The 20,171-nt window shown below is 23.2% G+C and overlaps 1 protein-coding gene across 7 annotated transcripts in view; it reads right to left on the bottom strand.

The window, feature by feature from the left end:
* LOC129618628 (uncharacterized protein DDB_G0283357) overlaps positions 1-19,888 on the bottom strand; it is a 155,436-nt gene extending 135,548 nt beyond the window's left edge. For 2 of the 7 annotated variants that reach the window (XM_055533482.1, XM_055533479.1), the window contains exons 1-2: positions 19,325-19,888; positions 13,913-14,410 (exon numbers count right to left, since the gene is read on the bottom strand). The gene's annotated coding sequence lies outside the window, so the exon portion shown is untranslated. Of the gene's footprint in view, positions 1-13,912; positions 14,495-18,256; positions 18,368-19,324 lie in introns of those variants that run through there. The other 5 variants (XM_055533480.1, XM_055533481.1, XM_055533483.1 and 2 more) reach the window with 5 other exon arrangements.
* Between the last annotated feature and the right edge of the window lie 283 nt (positions 19,889-20,171).

Raw genomic sequence — 20,171 nt, 5'->3', positions numbered from 1 at the left:
ATCAAATAACAATGCCAATTTCTTGATGAAATAGAACGATAATGGCTCTCCTTGAATTATTGGGGGAGCATCGGCTTCGTATTCGCTAATCACTCAATAACTACAAAATTTTGTACGCATCATATACCTATACATTAAATTCATATATCCAAACACTATAGTTTTAGTTATAGGCGTACATAAGATGGATAAAGAAAGATCCGTATTCTTTTGTTGACATCCGTATTTCAAAATGTTTGCTTTTAGTATGCATATTCTTGTTTTCCGAATAATCCTTATTTCTTGTTTCCTTTAAATGGTTTTCATTTAATATTCAAAATGAGTAAATAAAATCGAATGTTTACTTTTTTCTTGTTTTTTCGAGTAAATTTTTTTTTTTTTTGTCAAAACAAAAACATTTCCAATTTTCATTTTTTTGTTTTTTTATCAAGGAATTTCTATTTGTTTCACATATGTTAAGTAAGTTTATTTTTATTGTCAAAAATTACTAGCAAAAATCATCCATATTTTCTAAAACGCTAAAATGGAAAAAAAAAATACATTTTAAAAAGATTTCTTTTGGTCTATTTATGCGTCTTGTGTGTTTCAGTATCTAAAACAGTTCGTATTGCGTAGATAATAATTTAAAAAGGAAATTTAAAATTTTGTAGTTTTGAATAAAGAGTATGTAAGGACCAAACCAACAAGTAAAATATAAAATCAGGCTGAAACTTGGTGGACCTGTGAAACGTTATAATAAGAAACAAGAGTCGTGAACTTGACTTGACATTTTCTGCCATTCAAGAAATTTTTGGGTAAATTCCATTAACAATTTTCGTCTCTTCTATTTATGTAAGTAATGACTATGAACTTTAAATTTATAAGTAATTTGAAAATTTCCTAATAATAATTTCTAATTTTAATGAGTCCAATAACTTTCGAATAATAAACCAAGATATATTCCAAATGATTACATATAAGTATGTTGATATGGTATTATAAAAATTATATTTGTAATTTTAGGTTTATAATATGTGAGAATACCCTATAGTTGATAAAATCGATTTTATTTGTGTTTGCTTTTGCAAATATTTAGTTGAGGAAATTTATATCCAAAATTTTACTTTTTTCAAACTCTTTATTTTTTTAAAGTAAAAATATTTAGAATATTCTAAAATAATAAGTAATTCCTCAGAATGGGTTTGTTTTGGTATTTCTATTTTTCCTTGTGAAGTATATTGTTCACCTAGTGTGTGTTAAACATAACTATCGAAAATATACACAAAATTTTTGTTTATATACGTTTGCTTATACTTGTTACGTATTACATATGCGTTCACTTATGGGGTTCCTAGTTCAAAAATTTTTTTATGAAAATCCTTTTTGAAATAAGAATGTTTAAATAAGCAAAAAAAAAAAAAACTTTTCTTCAACAAGGTATACTTAGTAATGACAATGACATAAACAACAAGAGAAGAATGTCAAAAAATAAGAAAAGAGACGAATAAAATATAAACTAGGAGAACTCATGGTGAGAAAGAGAATACGAAGAAATTAAACGTGTTTATTGAATCAGAAATACAAGTTAGTGTAACCATTTGCAATGTAGAAATGAAATATAAAGAAAACCAAAAAATAAGAAAACTTTCTGAGTTGTCATGTCAGTCAGTCATTCGTCATCAATTTCATTTTTAAATTCTTTATTCTTTACTATAGTATAAATGTTGGTAGTCTACTTTTTTTTAACTCTGTGTGTGGTAACATTAGATTCACAGATTATTTTAAATGAAAGCAACAAAATAAATTATTAAATTAAGAATTTTAAAATTATTTTTCGAATTTTTTAAATTATTTAACTAAATCCCGATTAGGATTCTAAGAATAATAAGACGGTTTTAAATATTTCTTAAGAGGTAGTATATGCAAACATTTTAAAAAAGTAATTCATTGAATCAAGTAATTAGCCCTATAGCTAAAATTTATAGCTGATCTGTGCCCTGATATATTTGCTGAAATTTAAAATGTAAAAATTTCATAAAAAATTTATTTAAATCAGAAAACATTTGTACCAAGTTGTTCGTGATTGCTACTTAATTTCGTTACTTATTTCTTCTTTGCTTCTTTTAAAAGGACATATGGATCATGTCCACGGATTCCTTTTTGGATTCAGAAAAATGAAAACAGTAATTTTATATTTCAGAATTGGTCTGATTTGAATTTCTTAAAATATTTTGCTTTTTTTAATTTTGTTTGTTGATATTTTTGTGTCAAAAACATTTTCTTTTTATGCTCGTTTTGGCTAAGGTGGTTTTCTTTTATTATTTTGTCTGCATTTATGTATATATTTGTAGTTAAGAAAAATATCATGAATTCTAAACTAGTTGGCTTAGAAATACCAACTAGAGGGAATAGCAATATATTGAATATATTGATTAGCTAGTACAAAAACTGTTACTATTATTCGTATGTATTTGCAAAAGTACATACGCGCATTTGGAAACGAAGCTCTTATATAGGACAATGACAGCAATATTGTCTTTTTTTAAATGCGTATATTCAAATTTAAAACACAATAATACTACAAATACACAAATTTTCGAATTAAGTTAATAATATTCAAATTATTTTTTTTTATATTAGTTTGCAATTTCTACCTTAATATAATAATAAAAATATTTGAATATTTATAGCTAATAATGTAATCGAAAATTTTAAATATTTGATATTATATTATTGTCCTCCAATACAAATATAACCGCACATTTACATTTTCAAATATCTGTTATAGATACTTGTATTCTTAAGTAATTTGAATATTTTAGAAAAATCAAATTTTTTTAAATAAAAAATTTTCCACGCGTAAGCGATGTTTATCGTGAATATAATACAAAAGTATGTATGCGTATGTATGCACCACAATATAATATCTATGACGTCAATTTTCCAATTCCAAGAATATTGATAAGTCCTTTAAAATATCAATAAAGAGGAACACTTAAAAAAAACAGAAAATATGCGGCATGCCACGATTTAAGTTAAATGCTAAAAATTTACATGATTTTTCTAAGAAATTTTTTTATTATTTTATATTCAAAAATGATTTTAAAAATTTTGATAAAAAGAAATAAAGTCATTATTATTATACGTAGGATTACCTACATAAAAGTCGATGTAGAAAGGATTATAAAGTCAATATTTAATACTTTCTATATATATATGTAAGTAGTTACAGAAAACAATAACCGGTAAGAGTTGTAATAACATGAGGTGTAAGCACAAGTAAGTTTTTTTAGGATTATACAAAAAATTCTTTAAAGGATATTTTTATTTTTTATTACTTACAATAAGATTTTTTATCTTTTTAAAAACAATTGAAAGATAAGTCTATAAATAATATCAATACTTTCTACGCGATTATAAATTGAACAGAATAACTGAAATAAAATCCTACTGGCTTAATTATGCCTAGCATTTGTGTTTAACAGCTTTCTGAATGCTATACTCAATAAGTTTAAATATTTTTTAGAATTTTACTTTCTTTATTTAACGCTTAATATGTTACTAATAATTTTTTTTACTTATAGATAACATAGAATTTTGGAATTCATCAAAGCGTGTCTCTTGGTAAACTCTACATTATAAAATTAATTAACATGTCGGTACTTATGTCGTTCCTGATGAGAATAGAAATCAAATATTAATGTTTAAAGATTCGCAAATTTTTCTCAGTGTAATATTGTATTGTACACTTTAGTTAATTTTAATAGAATAATTATTTTTCAATTGAAAACTTGAATGAGCCGGATGAAATGAAATTTATAAAAATGCTACATATAACGAAAATGTTATTTTAATTAATGTCATGTTACTTATAGGATTATACATAAAATTTTGACTTAATCAAAATATTTTAATCAAAAATTAATAAAATACAAATTTTGTACAAATTAAAAGTTTTCTAGTAATTTAGTTACTTATATATACATATATGTATTGCAATATTATCTATTCTGGTCTTATCAATACTGGTTTCGTAATGTAATTACAAATACTTTAACAATATTACATAATTTTCTTTCCATTTGATCTTCAATTTTAACTCATAAAATTATTATAAAAGTATTAAGATTATGATATGATCGCAATTTCAACATTTAAGTGTAATCATTTTATTTTTCAGGTTTTATTATAAGTATAGGAAAATATATGCGAACATAAAACATTATCCTATTACGTAATATCAAAAAAAATTTTTCCTTAATTACTAATTTCAGATATTATGAGAAGCTTTCGTTAATATTATATTAAACAAAAATAAAATTAGTATATTAGTAGAGGTATATTAAGTAAAAAAAAATATGTATATATACTTATAAATTCACATATTTATAGGTATACATAGAGCATACTAGTACTATAAATATATGTATAACTAGTACTATAAATATATGTATTTGTATACATATATTTATAGTAGTAGTTACTTATTAATATTTTGTAGCCATAAAAGTAATGTTTAGGAATTTCGCGATTACTTTCTTACTATTATGCAAATCCAACATAAGATCAAGAATTCTGCTTTAGAAAACTAATTTAACACAATTTATTTGTAATTCTTAAAAATTCATCTTTAGTAAGTGTTCTTGAATGGAGGTGATAAAGTAAATATAGTGATGAAATATCTCACCTGTAAGAATAAATTCTCTTTTATCAATTTTGAAAGAGAAAATTAATTTTTGGAAATAACAATTTTTTTAAAAATGCAATTTGAAAAAATAAATACTTAGGTATTGGAATTCAATAAACCGCACTATAAATATTAAATGAAAGTCCGTAAGTGTTATACGTTTACGATATAAGTAAGTATGTTATCTCAAATAATTCGATTATGAGAAAACTGTGAAAAATTATTTTTAATATTTAAATATAATAATTAAATATGCCAGCTGCAAGTAACTAAAATTCGCTTTAGGCAATTTACTTTTTTTCACAGCAATAACTCCGTTATTTCTCGATGCTGTCTGCAATCAAAACGAATTGATATTGTGAATATCTTGTAAGAATAACTAATGGAAATCTCGTTACACAACTGCAGAACAGTTGTGTAATAACGTAATCGAATAAGAAACGAGTTAAGACAGAAAAATTTATTAAAAAAATTTTCTCCTCGAATTATACTCAAACCAGTGATATACTGCTATCTAAGCAGACGCTGTATCAACTGAACTACAGAGGTATGAAGTTTTTTGGTACAATTGCTGTACAAAATACTCCGGTAGAAATATTTGTAGAAAAAAATGATGTAAGCAAATGAGATTCATGTTGTGGGGCCACTGAGCATTAATCGTATTCATTTAAAACGCCAAACTAAAATTATCCGGAACCAAAAATGAATGGGTTAAAAAACGAAAAAATAATATAAAACAAATATTTTTATAATTTTATAATTTCAAATTTGAACAAAACGTGCTCTTACTTATGTTTTCTTAAACTAAATTGAAAATTTTAAGTGTTGAAGTTTTAAGTGTACATACATTTGTTGGCGGTACACGAAAAAATAAACAAAAAAAAATGTAAAATAATTTTGAATTAAAGAAAATGACAATCATATTGTCAAAAATATTACAATAGATTGGCTGTGTTGTAATGTAAGTAAGTGAAATTAAGAAAATGAAAGAAAAAATAAACAACAAATAATTTCAAGTTTAATTTTTTTGCAAAAAAAACAAGAAAAGAAAAACAAAGAAAAATAAAAGCCCTCTTTAAGTTGTTAGTTGTACTAAAAGTTAATTAGGTGAATTTTTAAAATTGTTATAAAACTCCAAAAAAAGCAAAAATTACTCTCTTTTTTTTGCCATTTTTTTTTTGTTTTTTTAAATCTTAAATAGGTAGATAATTACTTTTCATGTACTGTTGTACAAGTGTGTATGTAGGTATTTTAACATTACAGAAGCAGGTTATCTTATTTCCTCTTTCTCTTTTTTTTTTGTTGCTTTTACTGGCAAAAAGTTTTATAACACCACTTTTATACACGTACATATATATAAAAATATGTGTGCATATGTGCCCAATATAAGAGCGTATGTGTATGTAAGGTGAATGTCTATTTTGCTAATTGGAAATGAAAGAAGTTTTAAATTTTTTTTTTTTGCAAAAAATTAAAAATAATAAAAAAAAAATAAAAAAAAGGGTAATGACCTTAATAACAAGTTTTTTGGTTTTTCTGTTTTTTCTTCAAATACACTTATTTAATATATCAGTAAATGCTATGTGAATATGGCGATGGTATGTTTATTCTAAAAATTGTAAGAAGAAAAAAATTCTTGAAAAAAAAAAACAAGAAGAAGAAATTAAAAAAAAAAAAAAAATTGATATGCGATAATTTTTCATATATTTTTTAATATTTGGCTGATCTTAAGTGTATAATTTTACTTATACTTAAGCTGAGACACCATATAGCCGTACTTCATACATATTTAAATGCATAACTAAGTACCCATGTACTTACTTACTTGTGCAAGTATATGCTTGGTATTCAAAAATAATTTACTAAGCTTGTACGTACTGTGTACATTTTAATATGAAAATCTGTGTTTTGTTTGCCCAGACATTCATCGAGCTAAAGGTATGACTGCACCCTTTTTTTTCCATTTTCATAAGTGATTAATAAAACTGAAAATACTTTAAGTATGTGTATACATAGAAACCTGTATAACTTAGATTATATGTACATTATACTAACTCTATGTATGTAGATAATGAACTTGTTAGATTGCATTTTTATGAAATGGAACGGAGAATTTGTTTTATTGCAAAAATATACAACAAAAAAATGGGTCATTAATATTGTAGAGTCGACGGAAAAAGAAATGCATAACTTTAATTATTATTTCAAAGTCGAGGAGAGATAAGAGAAAAATTAAATTGTTTAAAAGTTTTTAAAAAATTTTAAAAGGTTTTACTTACATAGTTAGTTAAAGTTACTTAAAGGCACTTAGTTAAAATTATTAAAAATTTAAGCTAAAATGTACGTATAATTTATTTACTTATTAAACAATTTTAAATTGCTAAGGTTGAGTTCTGATTTACAGGTTTAAATAAATACAGAGAAGTAAAATTTTATTATATTTGAAATTTATGCCGAAATCGACTAGGACAGTTTATTTTTTAGCATTACAAATTTACAAATTATTATATACTTAAATCTTATTAAGTATTTAAATTATGAAAACAATTTGTTGAAGAAAATTAAGTAAGGGCAAAATTTCTGAAGGGTCAATGACAAATTAATTTTCCCTATCACCCTATATTAATCAAATTTTTAAAAGTCATTGTCCTTCTATATATGAAAACACTTAAAAATATACAAAAATGAATACTTACATATGTCATAAAAATTCTACCTATACAATTTATGTACGTACTTAGGGGGCACAACAAATAACTTTTAAATATACTTAAATAAATCAATCATAAAAAAGGATAATTAACTATAAGGAATAAGTAATAAGAACCTGTATGTTATGGCCAATTCAAATTAAATTCATGAGAAATCAAAGAAAAATTAATGTATTTTCGTATATGTGCAGGTGTTCTTAAATAATTTTAGTTATATTTGAATAATATTTGATTAATTCAACTTGAAATTGCATGATAAAACAATCAATAAATTAGTAATTGTAAACTGTTCTTAACTAATTATTATTCTTTTTTGTATTTTATTTGTGTAAATTGATATTTAGAATGACAATGTGCCTGAAACAAGCGCGCCTACTATGTACACAATTGAACATATAACTATGTACACAATAAGAAAATTGAAGAATAAGCATTTATACTTATGTACTAAAGTAGTTGCATTGTATGTAGCTTCAAACGTACCTATATCTAAAATAAAAATAAACCTGTGCCTTGAAATACAAATACATACTGACACTACATAGCTTGAAAATCGATGTGTTCGTATCTAGCGGGCACTATAATGTGAGCAATATAAAGGTCATTTAAATCGAAAAATAAAAAGGTTAGAAAACTTAAATTATAAAATAATTTAAACAAATGACCCAAATTATTAAAAAAAAAGTTATTGTCCGAAATACATTTAAACAAATAATATTAACATTAAAAAACTTTAATGGGAAATTTAGGATTCTAGAAAATTTTTGAACTGTTAAGTACATAACCAGATAATTAGACAAAAATATTCATAAGTACTTAGGCATAATAAACGTGTATGAGATCGAACATTGGGTATTACACACATCTCTCAACTCCTTTGTACGGGTTGTTGTGGGTGGAATTGGGAGTGATACTCCTAAAGTGAGTTACGTTTAAAATGTTAAATTAGTAAAAGTGAAATTTGACCAGTCAATAGTATGGAATTAGCTTCTTAATCAATTTAACAATATGAATGTATGTATATACAATGTATGTAAGTATAGGAGCCTTAAATTATCGTAAAAATTTTATTTCCCTACTTAAATATAGGAAAATTTTGGAATAAGCATGCACATATGTATACATAAAAATTTATTTAGTTTAGAGTTTCTCATATCCTTCAATAACTTTTATTTTTCAACACACGAACAATAATATTTATTTATTTAAAATTATTTTGTTTACATATTCATGCATATAGTAATATGCGTACAGTAATATGTATACCACTGCTACCATAACAACATTTTATGCAGTTAACAATCAATATAATAGCAGAACGTGCGGTAATTTCAGAATTATGCATAAGTATATTTGAGTATATTAGTTAAATATATACTTACACTATAATTAAATGCATGCTATTTAATAGTCTTTATTCATTACAATTACTGTTTATGGACAATGTAATATAAAAGTTGAAGGTTGAGGTTAGGATTTTTAGCAACTATAACTAACTAAACATATTATATAGTGCTTACTAACTTATGATTAATACTTTAAATTTTTAAAGTATGACCAATTTAAGGCAAGTATTAAAAAACCAAAAAAATAAGAAGTAAATAAAAAATAATATCTTGCATTGTTGTCGCCGCCGTCCGTCATCATCATCACTGTCATCTATTATTGTTTTCTTGTCATCGTATATTGTTTTTGTTGTATTTGTTGTCAATCACAATAATAAGTTATTTTTTTTTGCAGTAATATGCCGTCATAACGTTACCGTTGTCGTGTAAAACGTCATCCATACTATAAAATTTTAAAAAAGTACTTTATGAGTCTATAATATTTTCGTTTCATTTTTATTATTCTTTTCTTTCTTTCGGTCAGGTTAATATTTATTTTATTCTTAAAATCATTATTATTAAAAATTTATACAATAATTTTTGAAAATGTCCTTGTCTATAATATTATAAGTAATATTTTTGATATTTTTAATTTTATTTGACTATATAACTAATAAGTAATAATAATAAAAAGAAAGAGAAGAAAAAATTATGTGACCGACAGAGTTTTCTTGCACTCAACCATACGTAAACAAAATGTTATTTTATTAATCTATACTGTAAATGTTATACGACCCGTTTACAAATTTTATTTTAATGAGATGTTATTATTATTATTGTTTTTCCGTTTTGTCATTTTGGCGGCTTTTTCGTGGGTAGAATGAATTTTTTGTTTTTTAAGATTTATTTTTTATTTGCATATTGTTTTATTTTTTAAATTTTTGAAAATTTTTTTTTAGTTTTTTATTAAAATTACTTTAAGATTTGCTAAAGCAGAACGTTGTTTAACAGGCATCGCTTTTAATAGCAACACGTTTGGATTGTACAACGTTTCGGATAAATCGCGAAAAAATCCGATTGTCATGTAAATAATACGAAAATTGATGAAGGCGTTGTTGTTTCAAAAATCTAATCGTTATAAGTTTGCAATAAATGATTCAATTTATTTAATATTTTGTAAATCGAATTGCTTAAGTAAACTAGCTTTCTCAGTAAATCATACTTCTATCTACATACATAATTTGTGAAAGCATTTCCGAATTTTCTGGCAATAAAAGTGAAACTTTTATATAATATTGATTGATTGAATTTGAAATTGCGTAACACCAAACATATTCGATGCCATACCGTCAAAATTGCTTAACTTATTTAATAAGCGAAGAATTAATTACGCGCTTACCGACGGGTTTCTGTACGAAACATACTAATAATACAAATATGTCAAAATAAGTATACATACATATACTTTTTAAATATTAAAATTTTTGCTTTTTTTGGTATCTTCTCTGATAGCAAATTTTTAAGATATAAATAAAACTTAGTGAAGGAAAAATTGATTAAATTTTTTACTAAGTAAGTAAGATTACAATGAATTTAAAGTATAATTTGAATACTAAATTATTTTCTTTTTTTGTTTTTTTGTCAGTTTTATAGCATTACTTATATTTTTGTCTCATTGAAACAAAATAAAGAGATAAGTATGCAAATAATTCAAAATTTATGAGAAATATGATATTTTAGCTAGTATTTTTGGAATTATTTAAGCGTCCATTCAACTTTGATAAAATCATTATTTAAAGGTTATGAATTAAAAAAATAATAATAAAACAAAAGAAAAATACTTAATTGTCTGTGTACCTACATTTTTGTGTGAAACTAGATAAGTAAGTTATTGAAAATTGTGCTCATGGATATATTCGAATCTACATAGAAAAGCATTATACAGTAATGTACACTAAACGGTAGTAATTACAATGTAACTTGAACTAAAATATGAAAAATCTTAATTTACGTCATTATATCATTAATATTATATTTAAGGTTGAATATAAATGCAAAATTTACAAAATATTCTAAAAAAATGTAGAATTATTAAATCTTATTGTACACTTAATTATTAAGTACTTAGTTACATATAGTTTAATGACATATTTATTAGACTAACAAAAAAAATGCGTAATATTTTGTATTACGAAGTATTCCGATTGAAATATTTTTCTTTCCCTCAACTCTGTTTTGTTTTATTTATTTAATTTTTCGCTTCCTTTTACTTCAAAAGGTGAGGACAAAATTTGAATATTTGAATTGCGGGCAAAAACCCTTTCTTACTCACAGATATACATATATAGGTTATTCTTTTGCCTATAGTTCCCGATATACAGGATATGGTTAATGTAATACACGGCATCTTTAAAGAAATACGATGGATAGCAAATCTAATATGATTGCTTACGTACACGTAAACTCTTAAAACAATTACCTCGGAGTACACAATTCTTTATTACATTACTTTAATTAATATAACACAAAAATAATATTTTGGAAAATTATACTTAACTGGTAAGGTAATTAATGTAAAATTTAACAATTACTTTTACTAAAAATTTTTGCAAATCTTATTCAAAATTTTCCTAAAACCGAATTGACAAAAAGTAGTAAAAGTTAACAAAAAAAAAATTCAAACTCATTATAATTTCACTTCAATAATTTCACATTTTTTTTTTACACTTAACTTTTGCTTTATAACCAATAAAAAGCATACAATTACATTTAATTGTATAGATGTTTGTACAGTAGATATAAATGAGCAAAAATATCAAACAAAAGTATTTATTTCACACAATTATTACCCGCTAACTGTATGTTTGTACATTCATATTTAAATATGTAAAAAAAAAGAAAATAAGTAAAAAATCAAAAATTATAAGTAACTGAAAAAATAACAAAAATGAAAAACTGGAGCGATTTTATTATTTTAAACCCACACCCCCTCCCTTTTTCTCCTGCCTCTTACAAACGTCCAACATACTTATTTTTATTTAACAGTAATGAGCAAAAAAAAAAAGAAAAATTATAATTTTAAAAAATCTCACCTCTTCACTTCACTTAATAAATTTTTTTAATATTGTTTTTGTTGTAATGAGGAGGATTGAGGAATTCGCATTTATGCAAAACTGGTCTTACACGCAACAAAATAGTATAACTGTAAATTCTTGTCCAAAAAATTAAAAAAAAAAGTATATTTATGTACCTGGGAACACGTTAAAAAGCAAAAAACAAAGAAAAAAAAACTTGTAATTCTACATGAGCAGAAAAATGTTAAATAAAAATGAAATGTTAATTTCACTATGGTTGGTTGGATGGATGGATGGATGGAAATTGAAATAAAAATTGAGAATATCAGAAAAATGGAGAAAAAAAATCAGTACGAACGAAATTTTGATTAATTTTTTTTTATACTCACTCAATTATCAAAAGTTTTCTTTTTTTTACGGGAAAAATAATTTAAATTAAACTCGTATACAACAGGTAAGATTGAAATTAAAACATTTTTTTGACCCATATTCAATTTAATATTTCAATCTATCAAATTATTTGCAAGTACTTATTCGCATTGAGAACTGGTAACAATTACGATAACGATTTTGACGATGTTATGTTAATATGAAATAATGTAGCAGAGAAATGGTGTACACGTGCTCAAAAGAGGATGTACAAAAATAAAAGAAATTCATATGACTTTGGAAAAGCATCTATTCGAAGTAGTAAGTGAAAGTATATAAAAGTATACACTACACATTGTCCGGTATAGATAATTTTCGAACATCTACTAATACGTGCACTGTATTTGTTCGAATTTCTTAATATTTCTCATCGGTTATGATCGCCTTACTTAGGAAATGAAAATTGTAATCTATGCTTAGAGATGAGGAATCATGTAAAAACAATAAACACTTTACGACCTTAGAAATGTTTCTTGTTAACAAATTAATTATTAAGTACTTAAGTAATATGACATACTGATTATTAACCATTTTGTTTTTAAAATTTCTTAAAAAGCATAAAACTTATAAGTATACATACATGTATTTGAAATTTCCGATTAGAGCAGTCATTACACTACTAATAGGAGTAAAGAAATTAGCCGCTAACAGTGTAAGTATACCTTTATGCATATTTTAATCCTGTGCCAAAAATATTTATCGCAATTAAGTATAAAGATTTTAATATTTTTAATAAATATAAACATTCAACGGTGTTTCACTCATATTGCCCATGTAGGGGGAACGATTTAGTCTGATGATTGTAAATGATTTCTAATACTTATTTTAAATGATTTTAATATTATGTATAAGTAAGTAGATAAAATGGTGTGATTTGTGAACACTATAATAAGAGATGATGTTAAGAGACATTAGATGAGAATATAAATTAAAACTATTTTGCAAAAATATGATGAGTTAACTGGAGAGAAGGTGAAAGAGAAAATTACTGCAAAAAACATCAATAGTTATTATTAATACTTTTTACTACTAAGTATAACGCTATCTCCATTCGCCAACAGTAAATTAAAATTTCTTGTTATGTTATTGTGTTAAGCCGAAGACATTTGTATAACATCTTATTAACAGTCTATTACTCGATCAGTTATAGTTCTTTTATAATGATATTTTCAGCCTGTTATTTTAATATCAATTACTATTAATATCTTCTTCAAGTCCAACTTTTCTATTCGTACCTATTATTTAGGTACGAATTAATATTACGGTAACTCAATTCTCTAATGATACGTAATTAAAAAGAAAATATTGAAAAAATATATTAGCTCTCAAAGTAATTATAAAATTTCATTTTTAAATTAAACACTTGAAATTAAAAAAAAAAATGTTAAAAAATATTCAAATTCCAGTAAGAAGACAAAGCGAAAATGAGAAAAAATAAGAATGAGAGTAAAAATTGCTTAACAAAATAATATGCAAAAAATAAAAGCAAAAAGAGTAAAATTTTTGTTTTTGATTTTCTGAATCTGATGGCTTTGCTTTGGTCTGGCGGTTTGCTTACGCTTAAAGGTAAAAATGTTAAAAATGCAGAAAATATTTTGTAAAAGAAAAAAAAAATAAAGAAACAAAAAAATACAATTTTAGAGAGCAAAACAAAGCAAGTTAAAGAAATTTTTTTTATAAAAATATAAGAAAAAAAAAATAACTTACCTTTTTAATAATAGAAATGTTGTGTATGTAAATTATTATTAATCTCAGCGAGCACTTTTAATTTTCTCTCACTTTTATATTGGCTGATAAAATTTAATAAAATGTTAATGCTATTTTCACCACTGTTATTATAATGAGAATATATTGATAATTATGCTGCTGTTACTGTTACTGCTATTGACTGTTATTAAAAACCAAAATCAAAATAATTTTTCTTAATTATTATTGGATTGGAGAATGGTTTCTTTTAAATAAAACAAAATATGTAAAGTAGGTACGTCTGTACTTTGCTTTAGGTATTTTTTTTTAGAAGTATATTAGATATGTTATTTATATGTAGAGATTGACTGTTTATCTTCTTTATACTGTTATTAATCTTTTATTATTAACTGTTATTTTAGCTTATGATTATAAATATTTAAATCTGTTAATAATATAAGTTATGATAATAGTTTAATATAATCGAAATTTTTTTTATTAATCACTTTTGAAGAATTTCTTAAATAAATAAAAAATTTAAATCATATTTTTTTTTCTCTTCTATATATACTGGTGTTATATTTTTATAAAATAACCTATGATCTGTTATTAATAATAAAGTGTTATACGACAAAATAAATAAGTAATTTATTTATTGTTATTTAAATAAGGTATAAAGTGTTAAAATGAAAATTATTTAATAAAATTAAAATAAAAAAAATAAATAATTCTTGAATTTATTTATTTTAATTATTTTTTATTTACAATTAAATATTTGTGTTTACTTTATAGTTATACCTACTTGTTAAATTTAAATGTTTTTTAATATTAAAAAAATTTTAAGTATTTACTTACTTAAAATTATTTAATATTATTTGTATTTTAGCTAGTTCTTAAAATATATACTTAGTTTCTTGCAGATATTTGTTGTTATTTACTTTTTTCTAATAAGTAGAAATAACCCCTAGTACTTACTTAAGTAAGTAAGTTATTGAAGAGTAATTATAATAATTATTGTTAACTAATAATTAAATAGCCTATTAATTCTGTACTGTACTTTATTGAAATGAATTCTATTCTTCATATTAATTATAATTGAATTAAACACAAATAAGTATATTTAGTATTTCCAGTATTTATTTTGGGTTTAGTATATGTAATGAGATAATAATTATTTCTTTTTCAATTGAATATTTCTCAGAAATTTTTTAAAAATTTTGCAATTAATTTGTCTTTGTAAGGATTCAAAAACTGCACAAAATACTAAATAAATTTCGTTATTTTACAAGGAATGTGATTAGACGGAGCATTGGAAGCATTACTGTCCATTTTCTCAAAAATTCTAAATTTAGCATATGTATATAACTAAAAGTATTATGAAAATTCTACAACATTATAAATTATTGTCTATGCTGATATTGCTTTTCTTATTTTTTTACTACCATATATATATACTCATCTTTATAGTAATAAGTTCCATTATTAGACCATGTAGTCATACAACATTACCGAATACAATGTCGTCTTGTAAATTGTAAGAAAAACTTTTATTTTCACCTGAAATTTAACTTTAGATTTAAAGGAAACACAATTAAAGAAATTCATATAGGTAATAAACTAAAATGCAATGAAATGAATTGAATTTTTTTTTCTTTTATTGATTTACTCACTTTTAATTAAAAGTATATGAGGAGTAGTTTTTTTTTTCTAATTATGAATTCCAATTAATTTTTAATGAATAAACTTACTAAAAAAATATTTAAATTATAAAACAATATTGATTTTTTAATATTCAATCTGTAGTTAAGTTGTAATTGCTCTGTAAGTAACTGTAATTTTCTTCAATTTTATTTTATATAGAACTTGCTCAACGAGGAAGAGTTCGGATATTTCATTAAATTTAAGTATAGTCTCAGCTGATACAGCATCTGCCTAAATCGAACTAATACAAGCCCAATTCGGACTAAGTATTTTTAAAATTTTCTGCAATTTCGATACGTTCTCTTAAAACTACTGAAAATATAAGTAACATTTGAAGATGTTAAATACATAATAATAAAATAGTGTACGAGAATCAAACTAAGTGTGAACCAGAGGTATTCTCATTAGATATACATGAAAACTGCATATTTTATTAAAAAGTTTAGAAAGAGGAATCCAATATTGATGTAAGTAAATAAAATAAGTTTCAATATTTCAAAAATGTGACAAATTTCTGTATTTTAACTTAATATAATACTTGCAACTAAATTTCTTTTCAAATAAGCCAATTTATTAAATTTTAGTCATTTTAATCAAATAATTTAGTATGGCTCTTATGTATAGAACCTAATGTTAAGTAATTCACAATTACTTAATAGATAACACAATATTTGTGATTACTTAACATTAGGGTCTCTTATTTCTAACATTACTATTATTTCACCAAATAAGTGGTTTATTTCATGTCAGTTTCGATCGGTTATACAGTTTCAACCCGTAAACTATATTGCAATTAAGTATAGATGATATACATATTATTTAAGTATACGTATCTTACCAAAGTTTCATTTTTATAACAAACTTTTTGTACATATGAAATGCATAAAAACTATTTAAATTTAAACATATCAAAACTATTACTTATAAAGTATTTTATTGTATAACACTTAAGTATTTCTATAAGTATATAATTTTTATGCAAGGTACTAATATATATATATGTATATGCATGGATGTATATGCACAGTTGTTATATGAAGAAAAAAACTGAAAGAAAAAAAATATTTTTTCTATCCAACTGCCATTGACAAAGCGACAAAGGAAGTTAGGAATTTTTGCAAATAAAAAAATAAAAATAAAATTGTATAACTAGAATAAAAATGAAGTTGAATATAACATGTGCATTCATATAATATTCATATATATACATATATAATATTATATGTAAACTGTTATATAGGAATAATTGACTATATAAAAGTTATATTAAAATATGCATATATCAATTTATAGCATTTGTTATACACAACATACTTATACTTTTATCATATTAATATGAATTTGTTATACTTTTATATACATTTGGACATAGTTCGATGAAACTATAGTGTTATAATATATAATGATAATATTGTGTGCATAAAAATGTAAAAACCAATATATGAACTTATAACAAGAGATAAGCAATATACTTATACATATTATATGTAGCTATATTTAATTAGATTTTTTAATATGTTTGATTTTTCTTTCTTGTATACTTATAACTACATAGTACATACACATACATGATAACATAGACATAAGGTATAAAAACGGTTATAAAATTTCTTCATAAATTATAGGCACTTGTATAGAGTTTTGAAAAGAAAAAGGCCAAAGAAGAATTTTGTATTCATGTATGTTAGTATGTATATGTATAGCAAAATAAAGAAGAAATATAGAAGAACTAGCAAGCACAGCAGTACCTACACGCTGCGAATTTTAAATTATTTTATTAATTTTTTTATTTTCATTTTTTTTTTCAAATATTTATGCAAATATTAAAATTTTTTTCTTTTATTTGTTATTTATTTGGTTTTTTTATTTTATTATATTTTGGTCTTTTAAAATTACAATAAAATATTGTTGTTCCTCTTCAAATTTATTATATGTATTATAATTAAATATTGTTATTATTAATTATTAATAAAATTTTATTTAATATCAAATTAGCTATGTATTTTTTTTGTCTTATAATATTCTCTAATATAAAATTATACAATATTAACATAATTAAATCCGAGAATAAGACAATATTAACAGATCTACATACTTAATAAGACAATCCGAGAATCTTTTTTTTTTAATATTTTCAAAAATTATATCGAAATTTTCGACCGTCATGCTCTGTAAGGTGCCGCTTACATGCATATACAAAAATTTAAGATCAAATGTACGAGAAAGCCTAATGACATACCAGATTGAAATTATCTGTAATGAAGCTCAAAATTTAGTAATTTACTGCAGAAATTATAACTAAAATAAAATTTAATAGATCGCTGCGCAAAATATTCCCGCAAAATGGGTGTCATTTTATTTACAAAAAAAAATCTTACAGTAAATTTACTGAGTTGTCGCCATACAAAAGTTTCATGTCAAATAGTATTTATATATATACGGCTTTCTTTCGATTCATACGAAATATTTGATTTTGTCTAATAATTAAGTTTGTATACCTATAATGAAAACAGTAACTACTCCACACCGGCAAATATTATCGACTGTTTACATATGCAAGTTATTACAGCAAAAAAATAGTAATATATGAAAACGATAACGTTTTTATTATATTTTCAAAAAAGAAATTAATATCAAATATATGAATTTTTACCATTAACTTACCTACTTTTGTAAACGCTAGATTAGATCAACAAAATATGGAAAAATTTACAAGAATTCTGATTTATGAGAATTGGGCAATGTTTTATTTAAATATTTCATTAAATTTCCGTGAAATCGAAGAAAAGTCCTACAAACAATGTATGATTACGTTATATAAAATCTTAATTGTAGTTTATATAATTTGGTTTCTGAATTTTTAAAATGTTTTTGGACCTAAAACAAAAAAATTGTTTCTATTATTCAAAAAATTCAAAATGCTAAAATATTTTTTTTCAAAAACTAAATTTTGCCAAATACGTACATGTACATTGTACGTATAATGTATCGCTACTGATTTGACCCATCGACATATTTAAGTAAATATATTTATGTAAGTATGTACTTATAAATAATATTATAATCATTTATTATTATAATATAATGTGTGATTAAGTATTATATATATAAAACAAAAGCCGAATTAAAATTTCAAAATTCGCTTTGAATTATTCGAAAAATATTAAAATATTTCGATACTAAAATTCGAAAATATTCGATATTTAAAGTGAACAAGTGTATTTATGTATGTATATACGAGTACATATGTATGTGCATATTGCCTATAAAATTTTTATGATTTTTTAATTACTGTTACCAAAGAAACGGCATAATATAGTTAAAAGTTAAAAGCCGAAAACAAGACACCGAAAAAAAAAAAACAAAATAAATAAATAATAAATCTAACTAAGAAAAAGGTAGATTAACTTCCTAACTGTTAAAAAAAAATTTAAAACTACCTAAGTGCTACGGTGTTTTTTTCTTTTTTCATATTTTTATATAAGGTGTTAAAAAATATTTTTGCATTACAAAAAAGATTTGCTTGCAAAGAGCCTATAAAATTTTTTATTGTAGTCAAGAAACAAGTTAAAAAAAAAATTATAATATTATGTAAGTATGTGTGTGTGTATGTGTAAATATAAGAAAGGTTCAACTTATTAATAAAAATATTAAATTTAAGTAAAATTACTGTAAAAGTTTAAAATAAAAAAAAAATAAAAATTTAAAAATAATTTTAAACTTTTAACACACTTTTTTTTTGTTTTCCTTTAAAAATTTTTGTTTGACCCTTTTTTTTCTTTTCTTAAGTATCTTGCGTTTTCTTTCCTTTTCTATTATTTTTTTTTCTGTATATAAAAAATTTTACTTCTTTTCTTTATTTTTAGCGATCACTTTTTCTTAAATATGAAAAATTTTTGTTTTCAAAAACACCAAAACAATACAAACGGCAAAACACATATAAATTTTTCAAAAACAAAAAAAAAAAGAAGAGAAAAATGTTATACAAAAAAAATAATTCAAAAATTAAAAAAAAAATCAAAAATTAAATTTTTTTTTTCTTCTTTTTGTAACATGCGACTCCTTAATCGCGCACCACTTTACGGCTTGAATTCTCGTCACTTACTAATTGAAAATAGTTTTTTTGGTTTCTGTTTTGTTTTTTCTCTTTTTTAACTTCAATTTTATTTTTTTTTTGTCTGTTTCTCTTTATAATGTTGCTGTTATAAAAATATTTTTTTTTTACATTTCTGTTATTTTTTTTACAATTTATTTATTTTTATTATTATTTTGTTTTTTTTTTCTGATTTAAAGTTTAAAACAAAATTCACTTCATTTACCAACCAGTCACCACTGTCTTATAATAAACAGAAACAGGTAGGTAAAATAATTTAGTTTAAATAAGTAAAAAATGTACACTCTGTAATAAAATTACAGTTAACAGGTAATATATACAATATAATTATATACATGTAATGTAATTCAATAATATCATAACCCTATAGTACATATACATATAGATTAACATAAATAGAAGCAAGAAAACACGCGAGCGAATAATGAAGGAAATTTAGTAAACCATGTTAATGCTAGCAGGCTA

The sequence above is a fragment of the Condylostylus longicornis genome, unplaced genomic scaffold (assembly GCF_029603195.1).
Source record: "Condylostylus longicornis isolate FDR11 unplaced genomic scaffold, ASM2960319v2 ptg000009l, whole genome shotgun sequence".
NCBI classification, from domain to species: Eukaryota; Metazoa; Arthropoda; class Insecta; order Diptera; family Dolichopodidae; genus Condylostylus; species Condylostylus longicornis.
The sequence above is the reverse complement of the archived record's forward strand: the minus strand, read 5'-3'. Positions and strand labels throughout refer to the sequence as shown.